The 25,097-nt window shown below is 41.0% G+C and overlaps 1 protein-coding gene across 2 annotated transcripts in view; it reads left to right on the top strand.

The window, feature by feature from the left end:
• The window catches only part of GAREM1 (GRB2 associated regulator of MAPK1 subtype 1), a 100,341-nt gene that overhangs the window by 21,495 nt on the left and 53,749 nt on the right, over positions 1-25,097 (top strand). The gene's annotated exons all lie outside the window — the stretch shown is intronic.

Consider the following 25,097-nt stretch of genomic DNA (forward strand, 5'->3'; position numbering starts at 1 on the left):
GACAGAATGCACAGCAATGTAGAAGAATCTCAGTTTTGAGTATAACAAATTGCTAGCCTTTGTCATCTGTGAACATGGTAGGGGAAGTTTGAAAATGCTTTGAAATGATCAATCAGAGATGGAATGAAGTTTGCACTTAATTACATACTCAAGCTGGAGGGAGGTTTTAATGTTTCTGTGTTGAAAGCCCAAGAGCTTTCAGAACAACACTGCAGTATTACATTGGTGCTTTTCAGTAGTTCTTTGTTGCTGTCTGCCTTTTTGGATGATGCAGTAGTACTGTTGTTCAAAGTAGGCAGGTATGGTTAGATATATGGCAGATATATAGCTCATCAGTGTTTATTTTGTGACTTAAAAAAATAGAACAGTACTAAATGAATGGGAAGTACCTACCCTGCTGCAGTTACAATGCACACTTGAGCTTTTAAAATTTTTGTAAGTAAAAGAGCTGGCTATAAAGGAAATATGTGGGCTTAGTACTCTGCTTTCACTTTGTCTTCTGAATAGCCACTTGTCAGTTGAGTAATCTACATAGCTCTGTTACTGTCTCATTTTAAATCTTGCTGTAAAGAGGTTGGGCTGAATTGTACAAGAGTTGACTGAGATGTTTTAATCACAGTGCTGCTACAACAGCACCATATTGCAGTGATGGAACTTAACGTTGTTCCTTTTTTGAGCTGACTTCTGGAAGCTTAATTCTAAGATGTCTGAAAATTTCAGACCAGTGACATTAACATTTAACTTCTTCAGTATAAGTAGTTTCTAGAGCTTGTTCGTAGTAACAGCATTTTTTACATCTCCTGACTCCATAAACTTCAGTGCCATGGCCAGATAAACACTTCACTTCCTTCAGACTGAATGGTGCTTTATAAAATCCTCATTGGCCTGTGGAAGGAGAGCAGCAAATAACCTGGTTGTTGGCATGGAGGAAGATTGGACTCTTAAAAGGTTTCTTAAGCTTTGTTATTAATTTTTAAAGATATCTATATGAATTCAAAACCTGTCCCCTACGATACTGCAAGTGCCTTGATGTACTTTTCTTCTTGACTTTTGTTAACACAGGACGAGGGTGTGTATTTAGTTGACAGAACACATTTTGCTGTCAAACAATCATCTCTAGAAGGTTCTGTGGCGTTAAACACCTCACTAATGAGATGAAAATACAGGCAAGTTCACAAATTGCTGTTTAGTGAAGATACTTAGTAAATATCTGATGGACTCTGCTGCCAAGGGAACTTCACAAGCCTGATGGGTGCTAACTTGCAGTGTCAGAGCTCGTGAAATAGGTTAGCTGTGAGAAAGGAGAGACTTACATAAGGATGTGAAGGCTTAGCTAGAAAAGTACTTCAAACTAGTGCTTGGATGCTAACATCTAAAAGCATTTTGGGAGATCTTCTGTGTACCAAAAAACAAATTTATGCTGACATGATGCCTGATACAGCTGTGTGAGGCGGCGCAGCGCTGCATTGTGCCTCATGGCATGCTTTTGTAACTCAGAACCCCACGTGAAGGTGACAGTCTTCAGTGTTAGACTTGTACTCCCTGATGCAGTTATACTTCCTGCTCAGGAACTACCTTGGGCATCTGCTGTGCTGTAAGCAGTTCAGAAGTCTGGGCGATGGGAGCACTCCAGAATCATTAGCTTCTCAGAGGAGGATGTGCTGCTGCCAAAAGGTAGGCTGTTCAGCTGGCCAGGGCCCTAGGAACTTGCTGGCACAGCTCTCCATTTGCATCCAAGAACTTTCCATCTTTGTAGAACACACAAGTAGAACAACTGACAGACTGTATTTATGGAGGTCAGCCCTAAGTTTTTGGTTTTACAGGTAGGATTTTATTTGTAAACTTCATTGCTGTCTGAGGACATATTTACTTATTTACTGACAAGTTTTGGATTGTATTGCTGCTGCTTCTTTTCCAGGTAGTAACTTTAAACTTCGGTCAAGTAAGACAATTTTGTGAACATGTAATTGGCATTGCTTCTTATACTGCCATCCAGAAAGGTCTGTGGAGTTTGAACATGAAAATGATTTTTTCAGTTTTAATGAAATAAATTTTTTCTTTTCCCCCCACAGTGAAGTTTTAAAGTAGCAGATTTCAGCATGATTTTGATTGCTCATGTTGAATAGAAAGGGAATTTGAAACTGATTTTATTCTTCTGAGGTTTGTGTTTACATACTGCAAAGTCATCACTCACATATATGAATACTAGAATAGCATAAATCTGATTTTGCTACTTAATAAAATCAGATTTTGATACACTTATTAAGCCTAAATGCAATAAAGCCTAGTTAAAGAAGGAAAAGGCTGTATTTTACATTTATGTGAAATCTCATTACTGCAACCTCTGTTCTGTAGTACTGCTAGCAGGAAGCTACTACCCTGTTTGTTGCTGTTCAGTGCAATGTCTGACATGGTTAATTTTTGCTATTCCTGTCAGACAACACTCATATATGACAGCTGTTAGTCTTAGAGTATTCTCTCTTGAATATTCTTTCCAGTCTGTTTCTCTTTAGCTAAAGTTAATGTAGCATTGAGTTAAATTTTCATGTAATTAAAAACAAGTGGTTAATGTATTTCTGGTTCCTACAGCAGAAGAGGTCATCTTGTACTTAGGATGAAGAGTAGATCAAAGTTATTGTCCTGATAGAGTCCTGTCTTGGTGTAAGAGATTAGATGATCTTAGAGGTCTTTTCCAACCTTAATGATTCTGTGATAAGAACGCAGATGTCAAAGGCCTCCCAAGCAAACCATTGCTGCTTACAGGCTCAAGTGTCCTTTCCTTTTGTCAAGGCCTATTTATTGACATTTGATACATCTAACAAATACATCTTACCTGCTCTCAGTTTGAGCTAGCTTTGTGTTTCTGGTACTATATTCCTAGTACCAAATTTCTGTTCTAGAAAAGAGTGAGCATCATCTACACTCTTCAAATGCTGCCATTGGTTTTGATTTAGGCCATACTGTGAACAATATCTTGATGAGTGTCTCCTTCAGTAACCTCTGGAAAATATGGTATGATCTGAATTTGATATCTTGCAGAATTAAGCTTCACTGTGCTGCTTCTTGTGGAGGTGATGTCTCATGTTCTTCTGTAGCTGTGTGGAAAGATGCAGGCATTCGTGACCGCTTTTCACATGTATGCTACCATAACTGAAAGTGATTGAAGCTGCCTTCAGCACAGGGCTTGAACACCATGCCCCTCAGGTGTTGTCTAACCCTTGTGTTACATTCCAGAGTTACAGAGTTTGAAACTGAGAAAAGTGTTTGGGAGGTTTTATCAGCACAAGCCACAGAGATCTTCTGCTCTGACCGAAGAGGCTGAGTTCTGGCAGTTGTGTATGCTTGCGCTATGTGACTGACTGCAGCTTGTTCTGGGGGCAGATCAATGCTTTGCAGTGGGATGGAGCTGGCTGTGGTTTCTGAAACTTGCAGTACAGGAAAAGCAGCTCAAAGGGCTGTGCAGCAAGCCAGTGTGCTTTCAATGTTGCCTGTGTAGCACAGCGTTTTCTTCCAAAGGCTGTACTGTTGTTTGTGAGCAGAGCAGATGCAGTGACAGAAAAAATGCTTTGGGATGAGTTGGCAGCATTGGAGTTCCTTTGCCCCAGATATTTGCTCCAGTTTTTAATCGCTTCCCAACAGGATCTTACTATTGCTTTTAGCACTTCATCTCTGTTTTGCGACTCATAGTTTATTTCCACTCTTGTGGTGTCTGTTGGAGGCTTTTTCCCTCCTAAGAGCAAAGCTGTTCCCTCTAAATGATTGTTATTAGTATTGTTGCTTGTTAGTATTGTCTAAATAAAATTGACACTCTCTCTACTTTTTTTTTTTCTAATCAGCTTTGTCCAGGGTTTGGAGGGAAACAGCTCTTGCATCAGTGCTACTGTTGGTATGTTTATGTGAAGCAACTAGTAAAGAAAATCAACTAGTAAAGAAAATACTTCTATTAAGACACTAGAAAGTAACACCCTATTGCAGGGTGTACCCTGTTGTAACATATCCGGGGTGTTGGAAATACTCTTCCTGTGACCTCATGCCTCCCAGCCACAAAGTGAAGGTGTTTGATTACTAATACAGAGCAATCACTTGTGCCCTGTCTGGTTGCTTACCTAAGTATACCAATAGCTTTCTTAATGTCTTTAAAATGAAGAAATATAAGACCTTGTCATGTGAGCCCTCCCCAGGTGGGGCAGCTGGTGAGAATGAGTCAGAAATCTTGTCTCTGCTTTTTAGAACCAGTAAATGAACATCCTACTGAAACCTGTTTCTACTAGTTGGATTTGTTAATCACAGAGCAGTGCCTGATAGGCCTGTTCCTCGCTGCATCCTGTTAACAAGGAGGAAGACACTCTACGGGTCTTCTCAAGAGAGAACTTGCCTGTGCAGCTGAGGAGCAGGAGGCATTAATAGCATGCAGCAGCAGCAGTTTCCATCTCCTGTCTCTAATACAACTATGCAGTGCTAGCAGTCCCACTGTTGCCTGCTCTGGGGTTACTCACAAGTTGGACACACGGAGGAGGGTGCTGAAGTATGGTGCGAGTATGGCATCTCCCATCTGTCTTCAGATGTTGGCAACAGCAGCTGTTGATCACCCTTGTATCTCTTCCATCCGAGATGTGTAGGAGAGTGGCAGTGCAGAACACTGTTAGATGTTTAGCAGTATGTTAGCTTTTTTCAGAGTATGCTTACCTTGTGGCCTTGGAGAGAGGAGCAGACGTTATATGGGCAAACAAATGCTCGTTCTCGGTGACTTTATAGTAGCTGTTGCCAACTTATATTACTTTGGAGATGGGGTACTTTACTTTCTTCTGTTCAGCTTAGTATTTTCATTTCTGTGGGGATAGCTCAGTACCGTCTGCTAGTTAGGGAGGGTAGAGGTAGATGAAGAGCCCTTTTGCTGAGTTTTACCTCACTACAAATTAACTATGGTTTTGTGAAGAGCTAAGTTTGCTCTTTTGTGTATGTGAAGGAGCACAGCTCTGGTGGAGGAACTTTAAAGTTCAAAGAAGTGGGTGAGATCTGAAGCAGGGAGGGACGCTGCTTTGGAGCAGAGAGCTTATTTAGGTGAGTCCTCTCGAGCAAACAGGTACACCACTCCCTGATATGAAATGTGTTTTGCATTTTAATTTGTGTTTTGCTTTTAACTTTACCTGGCACCCAACTATCACATAGTTCTCCTAGGGCTTTTGTGCTGTATGACTGCACAAAACAGCCTGAATTCAGTGTTTCTGAAAGACTGCGGGCTGTCATGTGTAGGGGCTGGTAAATGATTAATGAATATATCTCCTCAAAAGAAACCCAAGACAGAAAACAGCCCCCATATTTAGCCCCTGGTACTCTTAATTTTGTTTTTGTTGTGCTTTCTTTAAAAGGTTTTTTTTTAATCTTAAAAGCAGTCAGAGGAGTGAAAGCTTTACCTCATGTGTACTGCTAATAAGAGCGCTGCCACTAGCATATGGCCTTCATAGTTTTCATGTAGTACTACGTTTATAACACTGAACACTTGATTCTGTCAAGTTTCCTGAGAATTGCAAGACTTTTCTCCCCATTAAAAAATGTATCTTCAGTATCAGTTTAGAGGTGTTGTCATGGAACAGTGCCTGGGTGTTACAGGTTCCCTCCATAGTTCAGAAATCTTAAGAATAGTAATGTCCGAACCAGTTTTAATTGTCCATGGATTGTCATTCCCTGCTTTCTCTGTTGGGGACGTGACCACATCTTAATCTCTATTTATCTACTCATGTTTTGTTAACTCCAGCTATATCCTGGACTGCATGAAAAGAGAAGTAGCCAGCAGGGAGAGGGAGGTGATTGCTGGTGAAAGGAGGAGGATCATGAAGATGATCAAAGGGCTGAAGCACCTCTCCTATGAAGAAAGGTTGAGGGAGCTGGGCTTGTTCAGCATAGAGAAGAGGAGGCTCTGGGACAACCTCTTTGCAGCCTTCCAGTACTTTAAGGGAGCTAATAAGCAAGAGAGAGACTAATTTTTACATGGTATCATAGTAGGAGAACAAAGGGGAATGGTTTAAAACTAAAAGAGGGGAGATCTAAAATAGATGTTAGGAAGAAATTCTCTCAGGGGGCAGTGGGGCACTGGCACAGGCTCCCCGGGGAAGTTGGTGATGTCTCATCCTTAGAGACATTCAAGGCCATGTTGATTGAGGCACAGAGCAGCTGATTCGGTGCTTTGCAACCCTGCTTACAGCAGGGGAGTTGGAACTGAGTGTGCTTTAAGGTCTCATCTAACCCAAGCTATTCTGTGATACTCCTTTTTTTCATCTGCTACCACCAGCTGTTTTTCTGTTTGCAGGAATCAAGGCTTTGTCTGGCAACTGTCTTCATATTCCTGGATTTTTAAAACCTGAAAACAGTGGATGGACTACTCTTCCATACATGAACAAATCTCTGTATTCTTAATTTGTGTGGTGCTTTTTCCTTCCATAAACTTACCACCAAGATTAGCTGATGTCAGACTTCCCATGATTCCCCATGGCCCTATCTGTTATTTCAGTTCCCGTGTCTGTTTAAACTTTGGCAGATGCATCTCTGCTGGCCTACAGCTCAATATCAAATCATAAGATAAAAATGCAGGCACTGGAAATGCTGGCAAAAATTGCTTATTTCTCTTGCACCTTCGGGATCATATTCTTCCTGTTCCTTCATTTTTCCCCTGCCCACCATTGCTGAGTCAGATGATGTAGCAGCATTTTACATAAGTTCTATTAAATATTCCCCTTTTGTAAATTCATCTGTATTGGAGAATCTCTTGTACTATTTTTTAACCTATTACGGAGTATGTGCATGTGTTCCAATTATTGTTGCTTGCTTGCTGACCAGATTTTCTCCTAGCACCAGTAGTATGTTCTGAGCTCAGGGGGTTTGTTCTGAGTATGTATAGGACTTACTTTCTAGGATTGTCTGCCAGTAGCTTCCTAGGATGCAGACTATGGATCAGGAATACCTTTCTGTATGGGGAGGTGGCTGAAGTCTAGCTAGATTCTGGCAAAAAATAAATGTGCAGCTCTTATCAAGTTGAGCCTCTGAGGGTCTTCTCAAGTATTTACAGCTTCACAGCTCTTGAGTCAGCCTGTTTTTGTGGTGTCCAGTTTTCTTAAAGTTATCATCCTCATAAAGGAAAATCAGCAAACTGAAAAACAGACTTCTTCATTTGTGTATTTTATGGCCTTAAGTCTAGGAGAGATTTTTGGGGGTCTCCTATCTATGGAATTTGCAGATTTTGCTCAACTTTCAGAGGCCGGTGGAGGTATCAGATTTTGTATTCAGTGTTCTGGTGATGCTCCATTCAACCATTCAAGCTCCCCTCTGCATTCAGTCTTGCTGCCTGGTATCTTTCAGTGCTATCTCAGTGATGTACTTGGCAGAAAAATGTATGACTTTAGACACAGTTACTTTTCTCTGTTTTGACTTCCACGTCACTGCAACCTTACCCTTGTTAAAAAACTTAAGATTTGCTTCAGCACAGAACTTTGTTTTATTGGTGAGAAAGGACAGCAAGTAGGAGAGAGGAAAATTAGCAGTTTTATAGCTGCTGATTTGAAGTATCACGTTCTTCTCAGACTTCCATGGTTCTTGGCTCTTACACCAAGTCTGCAAATACGCAGCCTGCTGAAATTCAGCTGTGACCTTATATGCATTCACTGTAAGGTGGTTTTTTTTCTGTTTGCAAAGAAGCTGATAGCAGTTGCATCAATTAAGATAAGCTCTAGAGGCTCATACAAAAGAAATTAACTGATGAGGAAGACTTTCAAAAAGATTGTAATTGAAGGAAGGTTGAATAGCAGCCAGAAAACGCTTTCTCAGAAGAGATGGGCTAAATTATGCAGGATTTGCTCACTGTTGCTTGAATTGTTTTGCCTTAGCTCTTGGCTGGTATGATGGAGCACTGGGGTGAAGTGCTTGGGAGAAGGCTCTTAAAAGCTGCCTGACATAACTGCTAGGAAGCTCTAGGGATAAGTCTGAGTCACCCTGGGAGCTGCACGTCTATTTAGGGCTTCTTTTGAGGTTCCGGTCTGCTCCCACGTTTCTGACCACTTGAGAATGTCCTATCTATGAGGAAGTGGGGAATATGGCTCCTGTGTTTCCAAGAGGATGATATTCTCTTCTTCCATGAGATGCAACCTAAGGCATTATAAGGGAGGATGTACCTGAACGGTACGGCACTGAAAGCTTGTGCCAGTGAAGCTAGGGCAGGAATGGGCACTTCTGTACTTGCAGAAGCTTCTAGACAGGACAACTGGAGATGAAGACACACCTGTAAAGCAGGACCTTATGTTTTTTGCTTGAGTACCTCCCTTCTGTATCCTGGAAGTGGGATAGGTGGAAGAACAGTCTGGTTTCAGGCATTGTCGTGGAATAAGGTATGAATTAATTGTAAAGCTGCTTCATCTTTTCATGCCCTAAAGTAGATTTGTAAGGAGGTAGAAAACAATACTGTTAAAAAGCTTGATGGGTAATTAGGAGCTCAGAGAGGATCTATTAGCCTGTAGTCTGTAATTGCAAGACTGGAACTCTTTATCTGTTTTTATAAGGGTGTGTGTGCATGCGCATATATATATACTCACCTAATTGTAACAGGTCTAATATAATCATTTGATAGGAAAAGGGGGAAATGGTTTTAAGCTGAGACAGGGGAGGTTTAGGTTAGATGATAGGAGGAAGTTTTCCACTCAGAGGGTGGTGACACACTGGAACAGGTTGCCCAAGGAGGCTGTTGGATGCCTCTGGATGCATTCAAAGCCAGGCTGAATGTGGCTCTAGGTAGCCTGGTCTGGTGGCTGGCAACCCTGCACATAGCAGAGGGGTTGAAACTCAATGATCATTGTGGTTCTTTTCAACCCAGGCCATTCTGTGATTCATTCTATGATCCATTTGGCCTCAGAGTTGACTCTTGATGGGAGAAGAGAATGAAGAGAAGTCAGTTGGAAGGGCACGGCAAAACTTATATGCCTTCTCTTCTCTGCAAAACTTGAACTTTTATAAGACTGCTCTGGCTGGAAACTGGTGTGTTTCAAGTTGATAGTTGATAATGGTAATGATTTTCTTTGCTAGCCTGAACTCTGGTGTGTGAAGTAGGGTCTTGTGTTTTTGTATGAACAGTAATAGATGCAGAATGAAAAAAGGGAGCACAAGTGACTGCTATAAAACTCTTGCAAAGAATGGTGTAGTCCCCACTTTGACTGTCTCGTGACTCGTGATCTTACATGGATTGTAGCGTGTGCTAATAGCAGATGAAGATTTTCAGAGAAAAGTTGCAGCTCTTAGTGTTTAGGGGATTTTGATACGGCTTACTGCATACCCTTAAAAAAAAAAAAAAAAAAAAAAAAACAACAAACCAACTTTATTCAGCCGCCTCTAAATCTGCATGGGAATTTGGGAGGGGAAGAAATTGCTATGAGGCTTTTTGATTAGTCTCAGAAATCTCTCAGACTGAGTGTCCTTTTGCTCCTCAGAGTTGGAAGGGTGTCTGTTGTATTAGCTTAGTGGCAAACAAGTAAGGCAGAAATTTCCAGTGTCTTTCACTTCCCTAAATACACAAGCCCAGCTGACAGGAGTCTGCAGCAGGGTTCCATATAGGTTGTGTTTCTCTGTGGGGATAGCCGTGAGGAAGTGTGCTGCATGGGATGATGTCATATTGTGAGTTTTCGGATGCCCGAGCAGACATTTTTTCCCTGGAGCTGGTATTTGGTGCGCAAAGCAACTGATGGGAAGTGTGGTAGGAATTTCTTCAGGCAGCATCCTCCCCATGGAAACCAGCACACTTCACGTCTGGGAACGAAAGCCAGTCACGTCAGTGCTGCCTATTAAAGCGACTGACATCACAGACATCTTAAGCTTCAGCTGAGCTACTGTACCCATTGGTGCCAACAGGAAAATAAAACCCTGCTATTTAAGCCATGCATAAGTCTGTTTATATAGGGAATGTAATTTGTGCATTTAATTTAGCCTGTGATCCAATATGATAATTTTGCTGTGTCAGTCTGGGGATGGTACTTCTGTGGGCTTTGAAACTTCAGAGTGGAAGAAATGGCTTTTTTTTTTTTCTGAATGACTGTGCAGAGACTCCATTCTCAGGTGGAAGGGTTTAATTCATTTCAGTGTGTGTGAGAAGGAGTGGAAGCTATTTAATGGTAATGTGGCTACTTTTACCTGGCTAGAAGAAACTTGGGTATTTTGCTTTAGGTCCTTCAGAATTAGAATAGATGGAAACAGAAGCCTGTGCCTTATTTGCATCAGGTGCAGCCATGAAGTTCTGTTTCTCCTATCCATTCTCTATGCTGCAGCTGAGACCCAGCTTTCCCTGTGAAGCAGAGTGCCTGGGTTATTCCTGAAGACAGACAAAGCTGGGACAAAGATACAGAGCATATGTGAATACGCTCATAGTGCTCATGAGTGTCCCCAAATGAGGAATGGCTGCCTGGTGAGCTGCCATGCCCTATGTAGAGCAAGACCTTTTAAATCTAGCTGCTAAGAAGGTTTTTCAGAGGAGTTACCTTCACAGCACTCTTTAAATATTTGTTGCTGGTTCAACTAATTCTGGTTCACCTCACACAGATTCCATGTTGTGCTAGACTAAGAATAGTTAGCTGGGGTGGCTGTGTATGGGTATCTGGAACAGCTCACACTGGCTGTGTCCATTCGTTGTAGCTTTGGTGCTCACCTGATCCCTCTCCTAGTGTGTCTGGGGACCAGTTCTTCATGTGCAAGGTCCCATTTTTGTCACAGTGACTGCATGTGTGCAGGAGAAAGGAAGAAGAGAATGAGCAGTTAGGATGCATGATCACACCTGAAGGTTTTTGAAGGTCTTCATCAAAATGATGGAAACCGCATTTGTCATCTTCTGCCAGAAGAAAAATAATAGTTGGTGGTTTTGTTTGTTTGTTGTTTGTGGTGGATCTTTTTTTTTTGTTTTTTTTTCATTAATAAACTTGTAAAACACAAGTGTGAGATGTGTATCTATAGAGAAAAGGGAGTGCAGGAGGAAGTAGCAACTGGGAAAAGCCATCTGATAAAATACGTCATGGGCCTCTGCAGTGTAAATAAGGGCTGTGTAGGGCAAGGGGGACTCCTTTGAAGTTGATAGGGAAAATGGCAAGATGGTGCAAAGGATGGCTTGTGTAATCCAGTTTTGTAATTGCTACGTTCCTGTTGATTACTAGGGCTTAAAGGGGAGATATTATGACACTTGCTATACACATGGCATTGACCAAAATAAAGTAGTGCTGTGTTTGACCTGAGTGTCTGAGTTGATTGATTCTCATGAGGGTGACTTGGAAACCCAGAACCAGCTGCTGTGAGGGGTGTGTTTCAAACACAGCAGAGGGCAAGGACTGTGGTGTGACTGCTGTGCAATGAGAAACTCTTGAGTTTGATTTATTATCCTATTGCTCTCACACCCCCTCTCAAGCACTGATGTGGTAGGTGGGTGAGATGGCCATTTCTTGTGACTGGTGGTGGTATCCAGTCTTTCTGTGAAACGCTTTCAGATCTTCAGGAGGACTGTTGCTATAGAAACAGCATGAATTGAGACAAACTTGCCAACTAAGAACTGATGGAGAACCTGAATTTGACTTTAGACTGTCACTGTCTTAAAACAGGTTGTAAATAGAAGAGGCTGACATTTATAATAAGATCTTGTGTGCGTATGTTCCTATCTGAAAAACTACCTTATTCCAAAAAAGAGGCTTAGAGCTGCACCTGAAATCCTAAGATGCGTTTTTTGATGGTGGTGGTTGTGTGTCCATTCTGGCCACGGGCCCTGTGGCTGCCTGTATGTTACCTGTGTTTCTCTATTGATGTGGTGTCTATACTGCTGAAGATGCTGTTGTGGGGCTGGAGGTCAACAGGGCTGCCCTGGGTGTAGGGTCAGGAGCAGACATGTTTGTGTTGCTTTCTCAGGCTGGAGTAGCAAGCAGGCATCTCAGTCAGCTTGCCCTCCTGCAGTCGTTGCACTGATTGTGGGAACGAGCAGGAGAAATGCTATGGTGGTGCTGGGGAGGGAGAAGGATGAAAAGGAGGTGATGATGCAGGGTGAGGCAGGAGGCAACAGCAGCATTCTGGGTGGGGAGAACAGGAGGAGGTGATGGGTCTGAGGGTTCTTTCTTGGTACCATTTTAGCAAAGGAGTGGCTTTGCTGATTTGTATTTCTGGTTGAAAGTCTAATGACTAGAATTAGTCTCGTCCAGAAGAAAGAGACATATGGCAAGCAAATGGCCCTTTTTAATGAGCCTCCCACTCAGCAGTTGGCTGCTCATCCAGTTTGTGTGTGGCACAGTGTTAGAGCAACATCTTACTGCCAGGAAAAAAAAAATCCTGCAACCTTTTGGTAGGTTTTCTTTGGAGAAATGGGGGGACAGGTCATAATGAAGTGTTGCAGGAAAACAAAGCTTTGCATTACCTTTCTCCACACTTTCTTACCCAAACTATAAGGAAATGTTCCAGAATGTAGTTTAGGGAGCGGGAATGCACCTGTTCTTTTACCTCTTGCTGGTGATTGTTACCATGTGTGCCTTTTCACAGCATCCAGAGTTTTCTAATGATAAATAAGTGACATAATGTCTGACTTCTGAATGTCACATCAGTCCAAAGGCCAGAGTGTGATTGGAGCTGGTGTATAAAATCATGTTAAAATTAATTCATGGCACATTCAATGGAAAATACTGTTTTCAGTGGACAGTAGTGGGTGTGGAGGATTGAGGGGGGGAGCATTGTTCCTAAGCCGTAGGTACCACTAGTCTGGGAGCATGAGATTTACTGTGACCAGTCTGTGCTGCTGGTGACAGCTGTCTGACTGATCCAAGAACAGTCCAGTGCCAAGGTGTAGCTGCACAAGGAGTCATGTGAATGACAACATATCCAGTTATTTATGCCCAACTTCCTTCTTAGATGAACTTGTGGCAAGGTCAGGCTGTCCTTCAACGCTTAACCTTGCCCAGTGAGGATTACTCAGTGCTGTGGCAATCGCATTTGGTACTGGATCTGAGGTTTGTTCTCAAAGTGCAATTTGTATGTAGCAAGTGAGAAGTACCCTCTGCCACTGTGCTGCTCATCCCAGGTACAGCTGTGCCATTTTTTTCCTGCTGTGGTTCCTAGGATTTCTTCCTGCTGTTTAGGGTCTGTGTTCAGAAAGTGAAGTGCTTCGCTACCTCCTGTGTGCAAATACCCAACTCATAGCTGCAGAGAGACTGCTGCTTCTGCAGGCTGCGGCTTTAAGCAGTGCTGCCACACTGAGCGCAGCTGAGCCCTGTGTCACAATAAGCAAGGGCCAGGTTAAACGTTTCTGCAAGAAAAAGAGAAGCATGGTTCAAACCATCAGACATATCTCAGCAGGACTTCTTGCAAGAGGAATGAGAAGTGCTGGAGTTCACTGTCACAGTGCAGCAACAGAGCACATATAGTGCTTTACCTCGGTGCTGTTTGCTCTATCTCCTGGTGCCATGAATAAAATTCTTTTTGCTCTTTCAGAAGAGGATGGGAAGCAATTAACAGCAACGATTGTGCACATCATGCCCTTCTGATAAGATATGAACTAGCTATTGCAGCTTAAAATAACCTCTTTGAGCCCATTCTTATCTAAGCAGAGTGGAAGAGGAGTGGAAGAGGAGTGGCACAGCTCTGCTTGGATGCTGCCAGGTCTGGTGGCTGGCAGACCAGGCTGAAATCTGAGTACAAGATTTCAGCTGGCCAGCAATGTTTGAATGTTGTTTTTTGTTTTTGTTCTTTCTGGAGCTGTTAATCTGCAGCCCTGCAGGCCTTCTCAGCGCCGTGACTATTGCATGCTGCCCAGCTCTCCCTCCCCAACCTGGCCTGGGCATGGGCCAGCTGTGTGTATGCACGCAGCCCTTTTTGTTTCAATGGCTGGTGCCCAATTATAGCCCTGCAGCATGGGGTGAGGGGAGAGATGGCATTTGGCACTCTGTTTGCCAAGTCATGTTACTGTAGTAAGGTGTGAGTAATAGCCACTATATATATTTTGGGGAGAGGGGAGAGGGAAACATAGGTAAATCTGTTCTTAAGGAAGTTTCACTCTTCCTTCATGGACAAGTAACTGAAAAAGCAATACTGATTTTGCCAGTGTAGCTGAGCTGAGCAGTGCTCTTTGCTGGGATGTGTGCAGGGATTACTATTTTTTTTTAATTATTATTAAAAAAAAAAGTTTGTTATTCCACTGTAAAGGGAAGGCACACTTTGATAGAAAGGTAAGTTGAATAAGCAGTTGATGCATCCTATTGGCTGTATATCAAGCAGTAGAAAGTAAAAATAGTGACTGATACTTTTCTTTCTGGGAATAAGCTATTCAGGAATCTAGTTTATTTGCACTGTTCTAAATTCATCCGTAAAAGGGTAGGATAAATGTAACGCAACGTAAAAACAGGCTTTTAAATTTTTGGTGTCTGTGGTTACTCAGACAAAAGAAGGTTCTTTTATATGCAGCTTTCAAAAAAAAACCAACTACAGTTCTTTGGACTTTTGGAGTTCAATGCAATCCTGAAATGCATTAATAGCAAAATATTCTAAGTTTTTTATTCTAAGTTCTTAGAAATAAGTTAACAGCTATGTTTTTGGGAGGTTGGCATCATAGAAACCCATGGTCAGTGTTGTGTATATTGATGGGTAGCACTGATTTTTATTTTTATTTTTTTAATACTTCAATTTAATGGTCCGGTCACAGCAATCTTTAGTCACATTTATAAAATAATGCGGAGGAGAATGGAGAGGTTATTGATTGCAGTCTTATCTTGAACAGCTGTAATTCTGGCTCTTCAAAATCTGAATTCAAAGTTTCAACTGCTGCATTTGGAAAGGCAGCCCTTGAGTAACACTCGATCACACTCATAGCTCAGTTGGATCAGTTAAAAGCAAACTCTTTTTAAAGGCTGATTTAGATGGCTAAAAAGCTCAAAATTGCGCATGGATAGCTATTTGGAAAACTACAGGGTGGAATCTGATTGGCTAATGTTTGCCCTAGGCTGCAGTATCATTGACTTCAAAAGAAATCAACAATAGAAATGACTTTGGCTGGTTTTGGCAGATGAGTGTTTTGTTTGTTGTTCTCCTTGGTTGGAGGGTTGATCTTGGGAACTAAGAACACTTTGACTAGTGTTGCTATAAATGTTGGTCTCCCATCCAGGAATTCTTTGTACTAAATAAACAAAAATGTTTGTAAAGATGTTTCCTTTTATGTGAGGAATCATTAAAAGAATATAAACGTGTACTTACATCTTCAAACATTTTCTTTCTGAAATTGATATAAATAACCTTGTGTGGCAATTTCTTATATTTGAGGTCTGTTCCCTGTATGTAGCTACAGCCCTGCACTGCATGATTGCACATGCTGTACCATGTCACAGCTTCTAGGCCAGACAAGTCTCACAAATGAATTTTGCTTATGGTTAACAAATGCTGCAATTCAGAAATTTGTCTTGAATAATCACTTTTGTAGTTTCAGGACTTTCTAGCTCTCACTGGGGAGTCCTTCACCAACCATAGTTTTCGTGTCAAAAGCTCATTAGTCTTTCATCTTGGTAATTCCTCACTGGAAGAGATTCTTTTCCTTCCGTAGGAGAACGGTTACGCCTCATCCTTCACGTCAGAACTTCTGGGTAATATTGAAGTAAGTGAGGAAACAAGCAGCATCAGGGAGTGATTAGACCAAGCTTTTAACTGGCATTTTGGGTTAGAAGAAAGCTCTCTCTCTTCTCTCTCTCTCATAAGTAGTTTCGCAGAAGTATGTAATGTTTCCTGAGCTCAGCCATGGATTTTTTCGTAAGTGTGATAGAAGTACTACTGAACTCCCTGGGAGCAGAGTTAGATTACTGTTAAGGGCTCTTCAGAAGAGTTTACTTTTAATTATTTAAAGATACTTGTATTCTCTGCCATTCTGCTGCTACTACTGTGGCTCAAAACCTGAGAAATGTAGGTAAGTGATGAGAATGGATGCCTTGTAGCTATTTGAACTGCCATGGACCTAGAGGCTTGTTGCCATGAGAGCAGGTAGAAGTTACTGAAGTGTGAATCTTTCTCAGTAAGAGTTAAGAAGGTACTGCCTTGAACTGTGCAACTAAAACTGATCTGAAGGCTACAAAAGAATATCTATCCATGCAGAAGTAAATGTCATATAGATGTCATGTAAATCAATCTAGTACATAAGGGAGCATGTAGTTAATGCAGGTAAGAAAGTATGCATGCGTTTGTTCAGCTGATTTCATGGTAAATATAGTTAGAATAGAATGGCAACACAATAAAAAATGCCTACCTACAAACTCAGGGCATTTAAAATATACCAAATTACTTGTTCCCCACCACCCACAGCCATGGGAGCACTGCATCTAGATTCCTTACTCACAGCTCCCATGTTTAGGAAACATAGGAGTAAAGAACAATATAAATGTGTTTTCTACTAAAAAGAAGAGGTGCAACAGCAAGTACAAATGACTTCTATTATTTACTAGTAGTACTTCATCTTGTAAGGATTGGGCTGCAGAGTAAACCATATCCAATCAAATATTTAGAAACAGATGCACTCGCCTGTTGTTTCTCTATTCTTCCATTCCAGTGGATGCAATTGCAGATATAAAAGCTAGTTGGTAAAGATGAATTCTGTATATCTTTTTACTTCAGGGAAAAAAACCCACAAAACTACACCTGAATTTTTGCTTTACATAGGTAGTTTGCTTTGATGGCCATGTAAATTCATAGAATTTTTCATCATGACTGGAATGTATTTGATATGTAAGTCCTTGAGACAGTAAATGTGAAGTCTCACTGAAGGGCTTCAGTAGACTTCTTTCAGTCTGGTGGTAGATCTTTCCATGGAGATTTTGGTATTTTTTTGTTTCATTCACGAACTTTTCTACATTGGAGTTATTTTTCAGAATTGCAGCTTGAGGATACTTAACAAATACGGTACTTGACTATTCCAGAATGCCCAACTAATACAGATAACAAAATTTTGTCTGCAAACAGTTGCAGATGTGACGTGGAAACCAAATGTCTGTGTCAATACCAGTATTCTTTTAAGTATTGTAAACAACCAACAGTGATTTACAAACCTATCAGAAATCTGACTGCATCTGGGTTGTGATGTAACATCTCACTTAGAGCTGCAGAGTCAGGATTATGTTCTCAGAAGACTCATTTTTTTCCTGTCATTGTGAGCACATGTGGTATCACCTGAATGTTTTAGCTGCACAACAGCCTCATGTTATCTAACACAAAACTAAAGCAAACACATGAAAAATTGCTAAGAGATTGCTATGGTTGTGTAGAAATTGGGTAAAATCCCCTGAAAGAACTTAACATTTGGAAAAATTACAATAAAAAAGCTTTGCAACTTATACTTTCGGATTTAATTCTTTTTTTTTTTTTCCTGTATGTTTTTGCTTCAGGCATTGGCGACTGACCTGAGTTATATTTTTGGAGTTGATGTCTGTATTGTATTGATTGTGCTATTCCTAAATATAGCAAAGTCACTTTTAAATTGTTCTCTCCTGTTTGTTTTGAAATTACTCAGATTGTCCTGCAAGTTCAATACTGTAATGTTTACCTTTTAAGAAAACTGTGAAAAGTAATAGTTTAAAAAAATATCTTCATGCTTTTCTGAATTAGCAGAATTTTTAATGATTTTTTGAATAGCTGCTAAATCTGAATATTTTTTTGGCCACTTTGAATGCTTCAACGCTTCCCTCTTTCATTGTACAATTAAGAAGACTTGTATGTTATTTAGGCTAAGGTCATTAGTACTTCCCTAAAAAATTACAGGGATACAGCGTTGAAGGCTGCTTTGAGTTAGAATGAAGCCTGCTCATGTCCAGAGTGTCGGCAGGTTTCCTATGATTTGTTAGCTCTGCGGAGCTTTCCAGGAAGAAGCTATATGTGTGCTATATGTAGCTGCAGCCATGTGAAGGTAAGGCAGAGTGTTGTTCTTGTTGCAGAGCTCTTGGAACAGGTCCAGGGGAGGGCCACTAAGATGATCAGAGGGCTGGAGCACCTCTCGTGTGAAGAAAGGTTGGGGGAACTGGTCTTGTTTAGCTTGGAGAAGAGAAGGCTCCAGGGAGACCTCATTGTGTGGCCTTCCATTATTGAAAGGAGCATATAAACAGGAGGGGGAACAACTGTTTATGAGGATGGATAGTGACAGAACAAGGGGGAATGGTATTAAGCTGAGACAGGGGAGGTTTAGATCAAATATTAGGAGGAAGTCTTTCACACAGAGAGTGGTGGCACGCTGTAACAGGTTAACCCAAAGAGGCTGTGGATGCCCCATCCCTGGAGGCATTCAAGGCCAGGCTGGATGTGGCTCTGGGCAGCCTGGTCTGGTAGTTGGCGACCCTGCACATAGCAGGAGGTTGAAACTCAATGATCATTGTGGTCCTTTTCAACGCAGGCGCTTCTATGATTCTGTGATCTGGGTAGAGGGCGATATTTGTGAGATTTGGTGCTGAGTTGCAGAGTGTTAGTGGATGTAGATGCAAAACCATCATGTAGCTGCAGTGGAAAACATTGTCCAGCCACTGTCATCTCGCAAGTAGCCATGGCTTTTGGAAGCACTGGATATGAGCTCCAGCCCTGTGCCCCAGCTGTGCTTCATCTGCACAGCCATCCTGGGCTGGAGCAGCTGGTGCAAGGCACTGCCCTTCTGCTGGCACAGGGACACAGCTGCCAGAGGGCGAGGGCGGAGGACACCTGTCACAGAGCCCTCATGTGCCGTTTCTGTTCAGTAAACGGAACGTAAATCACTGCAGGAAGTAGTAAAAGCAATAATTTATAATCCTAACTTCATGATGTAATCGAGACGCTTACAAGAGGGGATGTTGTAACCGTGTTTCCTGTTTTATTAGTATTATCTTGTGTTGCAAAACTGTTCCTATTACGGCATCTGTTTGTGGATGTGTTTACTCGTAAGGGCTGGAACTTTTCTTTCATCCACAAATTAAACTGTTAATGTCTGGTGTGTTTAAGTTACACCCATTTGCCATTTTTTGAGTTCTTGGAGGATTGCAGTCTGCATTTTAACATTGTCTGCTGACAGTATTGTATCAGAATTGCTTTGAGTCTGGTTTATGACATTTTTCTTTCATCTGGATTATCAGTTTCCTCTAAAAATACTGAATTCTGTACCCTTCCCTTTTCTTCATTCTGCTGGGGCTGGCCAGTGAGAAGCCTTTGATCTGTATATTATTGCTTACACAAAATGTAGATTTCACATAGGAGTTTGTTACGCCATGTCTTACGCCAAACATATTGACAAAGGTATTTTAAGCAGTACTAAAATCTAGCTAATGAGAGCTTAAATAATACAGCTGAAGTTTATGAAAGCAAAGTCTATTAAGTTGTAGTCATAATTTCTTAGAATCATAGAATTTCTCAGGTTGGAAAAGACCTTAAAGATCATCAAGTTGAACCGCAACCTGATGATAGCACCCTAACTCTAACAACCCTCTGCTAAATCATGTCTATGAGCACCGCATCCAAGCAGTTTTTAAACACATCCAGGGATGGTGACTCAACCACCTCCCTGGGCAGCCTATTCCAGTGCTTAACAACCCTTTCTGTAAAGAAGTGTTTCCTGATATCCAACCTAAACTTACCCTGGCGCAACTTGAGGCCATTTCCCCTCATCCTGTCACCAGTGAGAAGAGAAAAACCTTGCTCTCTCTGTAAATACCTTTCAGGTGTTTGAAGAGAGCAATAAGGTTTCCTCTCAGCCTCTTCCCCAGACTAAACAGTCCCGGTTCCTTCAGTCACTCCTCATAGGGCACATTTTCAAGCCCTTCACAAGCCTTGTTGCCCTTCTTTGAACCTGCTCCAGCACCTCGATGTCCTTTCTGTACTGAGGTGCCCAAAACTGAACACGGTATTCAAGGTGAGGCCTCACCAGCGCTGAGTACAAGGGCAGGATTTCCTCCCTAGTCCTGCTCACTACACCATTCCTGATACAAGCCAGAATGTCATTGGCCTTCTTGGCCACCTGAAAATTATCCTTTTTTAAATATAATAAATAAAAAGATTAATGATCTTAATGATCCTTTTAAAAAGTCAGTTGTGGATTTGCTAGGAAGTTTTTGTTGGCGAGCTTTTTACTTCTTTTTCTTCAACAGAAAATAGAAGGTTTCTTTAACAGGAAGGGTGGTTGGTCCAGATTTTATTCCTTTCAACTTACAAGCTAGTATGCTCAGAAGTTTTTTAAAAAAACAATTCCAGACACTGGTTTTCAGAAACAGTGTATGAAAAACTCTAGCCTTGTGCTAAAGGTGATTCAGAACACCTGGGGGAAAAAATGGTTATCTAACTTCAGAAACTTCTCACCTATGGCTTAAGACCGGTTGCAGTTTAATTAAAGTATTAAGTGGCAACTTCCGAATTAAAATAATACTTGCACAAGTGGGGGAGGAGATAGAGCTATGAAACCATTTTTAATTGTTTGTATGCCCTCTGTTGCAATGGGTAGAGTCTAGGTTACACACGACCTACTAGGTTTACAAGATATGCTCACACATGGTAGTGCGCTTGCATTCAGTGCTGTCTGTGATCAGTTGGCAGGCTGCAGATCACTATTCTATCAGCTCTCCTTTCTAACAGAAAGTGATCACCTGTATGAAATACTTGATCTCAAACTGTGTTTAAGTTGTTGAAATTGGGTAGCTTTGTTGGGCAGCTCTAGCATCTTAAGGGCCATTTGGTTACATAGGCAAATAATCCTTATAGAGGACCCTTATCTAAAGCACCACTCTGATACAGAGGCAAACAGCCCTGGAGGTGGGAAACTTCTACCCTCCCACAGGCACGTGGTAGGCGAGAGGGAGAGGAGATGGCAGCAAATGTTTAAATTTAGTACATACTCTGGATGCTGCACAGATCTTATTTGAATGGCTATATGATTTGATTTTTTTTTTTTAAGCTGGCAACCTTTTCAACAACTGAGTGATGCTTCCTGCCTCCCTTTCTTGGTAGGGAATCATGTGTTCTGCCAGAAAGCAGCTGTCATTTGACACAATCTGTTCTGTGCTCCAGCGTAGGCTGGGTGCTCAAAGGGGAGCTCTGTTGATTCTTACACATTAGGAGATTAGGGAGTGACTTCAACCTCCCTCGGTTATTAGGGCTTAACGACCAGCTGCAGAGCGAAATACTTGGAGCCTGTCTCACTAGCTTTCTGCTGCGAAGTGGGTCAGGGATATGTGTTGAAGGAGGGAGGGATATGCTGTTCTGACATCTAGGCATGCTTTAAGTGTATTGCCGTGGGTGTGGATATGGGAAAACGGGGGGATTTCTATTAAGGAGTTTTTGAAGTGAGATTTTTGGTTGAAAGGTGAGGTCTGTGTTTTTGTTTTTTCCTTAAACATGCAAATACGTATTTCTATATTTTATATATATACACATATAAAAGTTTGTGCATTTTTATATTTGCGACTATGTTTACTAGTAACTGCCATCTTTTAGTGACTCTTAGCAGTTGCAAGTTGTGTGATGCTTCCACTGAGGACCAAATTTTTGTTACAGAGAGCTGTAAAATAAGTGTTACAGTACTAAGCTTTCTTGATAATAACAAGTGAAGGAAAGAAGTATTTCTGCAGAATTAAACTTGTTTGGGAGGCACTCACTGCCAGAATAACACACTAAAGCCTAGTTGCAAGTCGCAAGTTACAAAAGACACATATATAAGATTATTTCTTAAAGTAAGCTTCATTTAATAATTGGCAGTATACAGTATTCTTCCATCTGCTGGAACTTCTGAGTATGTCTATAATATTCTTATATCTAAAACAGAACAACTTTGGGAGAGTTATTAGTGCTTATCCTATTTGTACATAATTAGCTAAAGGCTCTGTTTCAGGTTCTCTTTCAGAGACTGCAGACTTTCCAGTCTGATATGGAAGTAGCAGCTTTTGGGTGTACTAGCTAAACCTAACTGAAGGGCAGCATGGCTGAGCTGATTACCCTTTAACACTTCTTCCATTCCTACAGTTGAATGACAAAATACTACTTGTAATCTGTAGTTACCGTTACATTTCTGGTAAGCGTGGCTTTAAATTAAGGCAAACTTGTTATGAAGTTACACCTTTTTTTATGCTTGGCATTTACTTGTCTTTGCAGAGAGGACATAGTTTAAGCCTACTAGTTAAATTAAGCTGATTTGAGAAATTTATGTGAAAACTCAAATGTTAATTTATATTTGAGGTTCTCTGGTGAAAAGGTGACTGTGTAAAATGTGATTTGTTTTTTTTTATTAGAAAATCTAATATGGATGGTCAGTATGTGAATGTCTTCCAACTCCAAGAAAGATGGAAAAGTTACCAAAGAATGTAATGACTTAATAAAAGACAAGTGATATCTTCATTGGCAGTCTCACACTGTATATGGCAAACTGTGGCACTTCTTTGGCTTCTTTAAAGAGAAAAAAAGTTGAGATAAAACTTAGCTTTGCCTTCATCTCTAAATTATAAACTTGAAGTTTGTCACAGTAATTCAGAAAACTCATGAGTTCCACAGACATTGTCTGTGAATGGTTCAGCTGTTCATCTTTGTTAGAGATCACGAGATCAGATCCTTCTTGCCTCTCTCCCACCCCCTTCTTTCTCCTCTGTCTGTAAAGGCTGTTTTGTTTGTACAGTTTCTTGGAACAAAATCCACTGACAGCAGTCTGTGCAGTAGATTTATTAGGGAAATACAGTAGCTCCTTCTGTAGCTTCCTTTCCTGTACCATGCCTGTGACCCTTGGAGATTTTCCAAGACAACGTCAGTCGTAAGCATGATAGTTGGACACATTAATTATGCTTATGTGGAGAACTAGGTGTCTTAGACTTCACTGATTCATTGCTACGCTTGACAAACCTTGCCAAGTTAACTGGCTCTGGGAGGTATCAGTTCCAAAGCAGAAAGCTTTTAAGTTACAGCCTATGGGACCCCTTGTTGGTCTGTGTATAACCATCAGCATAGTGACACTGTGCTACTCCTCATTCCCACAGTAAAAGTAAAAGCTGTTACCTCATTGCTTGTAAGTAGCAGCTGTGCTTGCTGTGTTCTGCAGGGGCTACCACAAAAGTAATGCTTCCTGTTATATTGGCTCACAATGTCAGAGGCACATATTGGCAGCATGGCAGTAGAGATTGAACCTTCCTGCTAGTATTCTGTTACATGTTGCTGTGACATGAGCACAGTGAGGTGGTGGGTGATGTGTTTCAGCAGTGGCAACAGCAGTGTATAGAACAAGCCACATTTCAGATGGTAATGCAGATTTTTATGATCACAGCATGCACACTCTTGTTCATGGCTGGTGCAGTTGCGCTGCACTAACAGCGGTGCCTGTGTTGAAAAATGTGTTCTGTAGCTGAGGATTTGCTCTATCAAGTAGTGTTATTGTGCTCTTTGCATCTGTTGTAGCTTCTGTGGAAATAAATAGGAGGCATTACTTTTGGAGTGACCTACGTATGTAGTAGTGATATGAAAATATTCTGTGGTAATTTTCTTCATTCAGCAATTGTCTGTTCTGTGGCATTGCCTGTTTTACTATTTTAAGACCTTTTTACACTGTTCCCCAATCTAGCTAATCATTTGTTTGAGTTTTTTTTGTATATAATTTTATTCCTGTTGGTGGTAATGCCTTTTTGGATGGCCTTTCTTCCCTGCTAAGGAAAGGCATCCTTCGTCACACCTATTGCTGCTACCCAGCAGGCTGTCTGGCTACAGCATATTCGTGTTGGTTGATGTTTGTTGACCCATCTGATATATTTTTTTTCCAGTGAAGATCCTCCTATTTCTGTGGCCAGTATAGGCCCTAATGACACACAAAAAACCTGTTCTTCAAAATTTAAATGTAATCATGGACTATTGAAAGCCTTGATTGCATATGGAGCAAACTTGGAAATCTTCCCTTTCCTTTAGAACTTGCTTGTGTACTGAACTGTTCGTAACTCCCATCAGGTGTATCTTCTCTAAGCCTCTGTAGGAAAATGTAATGCAGTTGGTAGAAAATTAAATACAAAGCAAAAATTAAGGGTCACCACTGCAGCGATTAAGTCTACGTGAACCAAGTACTTTAAGTGGTGTGGTACTGATCAATTTGTCTGGCAGCTAGTTAAAAGACATGGATGGGGTACTTCTCTTCCTGTTGTATGTGTAAGCTGCTTAGCATTAGACAGCCTGAAAATCTTCCCCAGATGCATCTGTTGATTATATTTTTACTAAGGTGTTATACTGAAGTAAGAAATCAAATGAAAATCAAGTTGAAATAGTGATGGAGATGGAGCATGCTTGACAGTAGTAAATACTGATGTCTGTCACGTCAAAATATAAAACCTGGCAGAGTAGGAGAAAGGAACCAGGCTTCAGTCACTAAATATGTTGTTTGCTGTCAAGTTCCCTAGTCTCATTCTTCTCCAGCATGAGTAGTATGTAGAGAGTTCACTCTTTTTCAGGTTGCTTCATATGTAAAAACTGTAGCTACTATGCAGACTGAAATGTGCTTACATCAGGAAAAGGAGCACACTAGACTCAGATCGTGAAACTTTTGTTTATGAGTGTTCCTGATTGCATATTGACTCAGTTATGCTCGCTGATTGAGATGACATTATACCATATTTAAGTATTTGTGTATTACTTCCACAGTCATCGAGAATACCTTTAACTACCAAGGGCTTGATTTTTGTCATCAGTGCTCTGCAGCATAATTTTTTTTTTTTTTTTTGTAGCATGTATTAGTGTTTGCTTAACAAGAATGGAGAAAGGCACATTTCCTATCTCACCTTCATTTCAGTTTTACTTCTGACTCCTGGATTGGCCTTATCACCTTCAAAGGCAGTCTGTGGTAAATCTTGGTTGAAATGAAAATAATTGTTGGAAGCCAGTGAAAATACTGTTTTCTGGTTTGTTTTTTTTCCAGTTGTGATTTTGTTTTTGAGTTCTCTTACTTCACTAAATACTTGCTAAGAGCTTTCCTGGAGATTCAGATGGTGTCTGTAGTCTTGTAAATCATTTTATAAACATGCTTAATTAAATTCTCTTTAAGGACCTAAGGGTTAGAGGTAATTACAATTGTTTTGCCGCAACTAAGAAAGATGCCTGACAATTTTGCATGGGTGCATAAA

This window comes from Lagopus muta, chromosome 3, assembly GCF_023343835.1.
Source record: "Lagopus muta isolate bLagMut1 chromosome 3, bLagMut1 primary, whole genome shotgun sequence".
Taxonomy (NCBI): Eukaryota; Metazoa; Chordata; class Aves; order Galliformes; family Phasianidae; genus Lagopus; species Lagopus muta.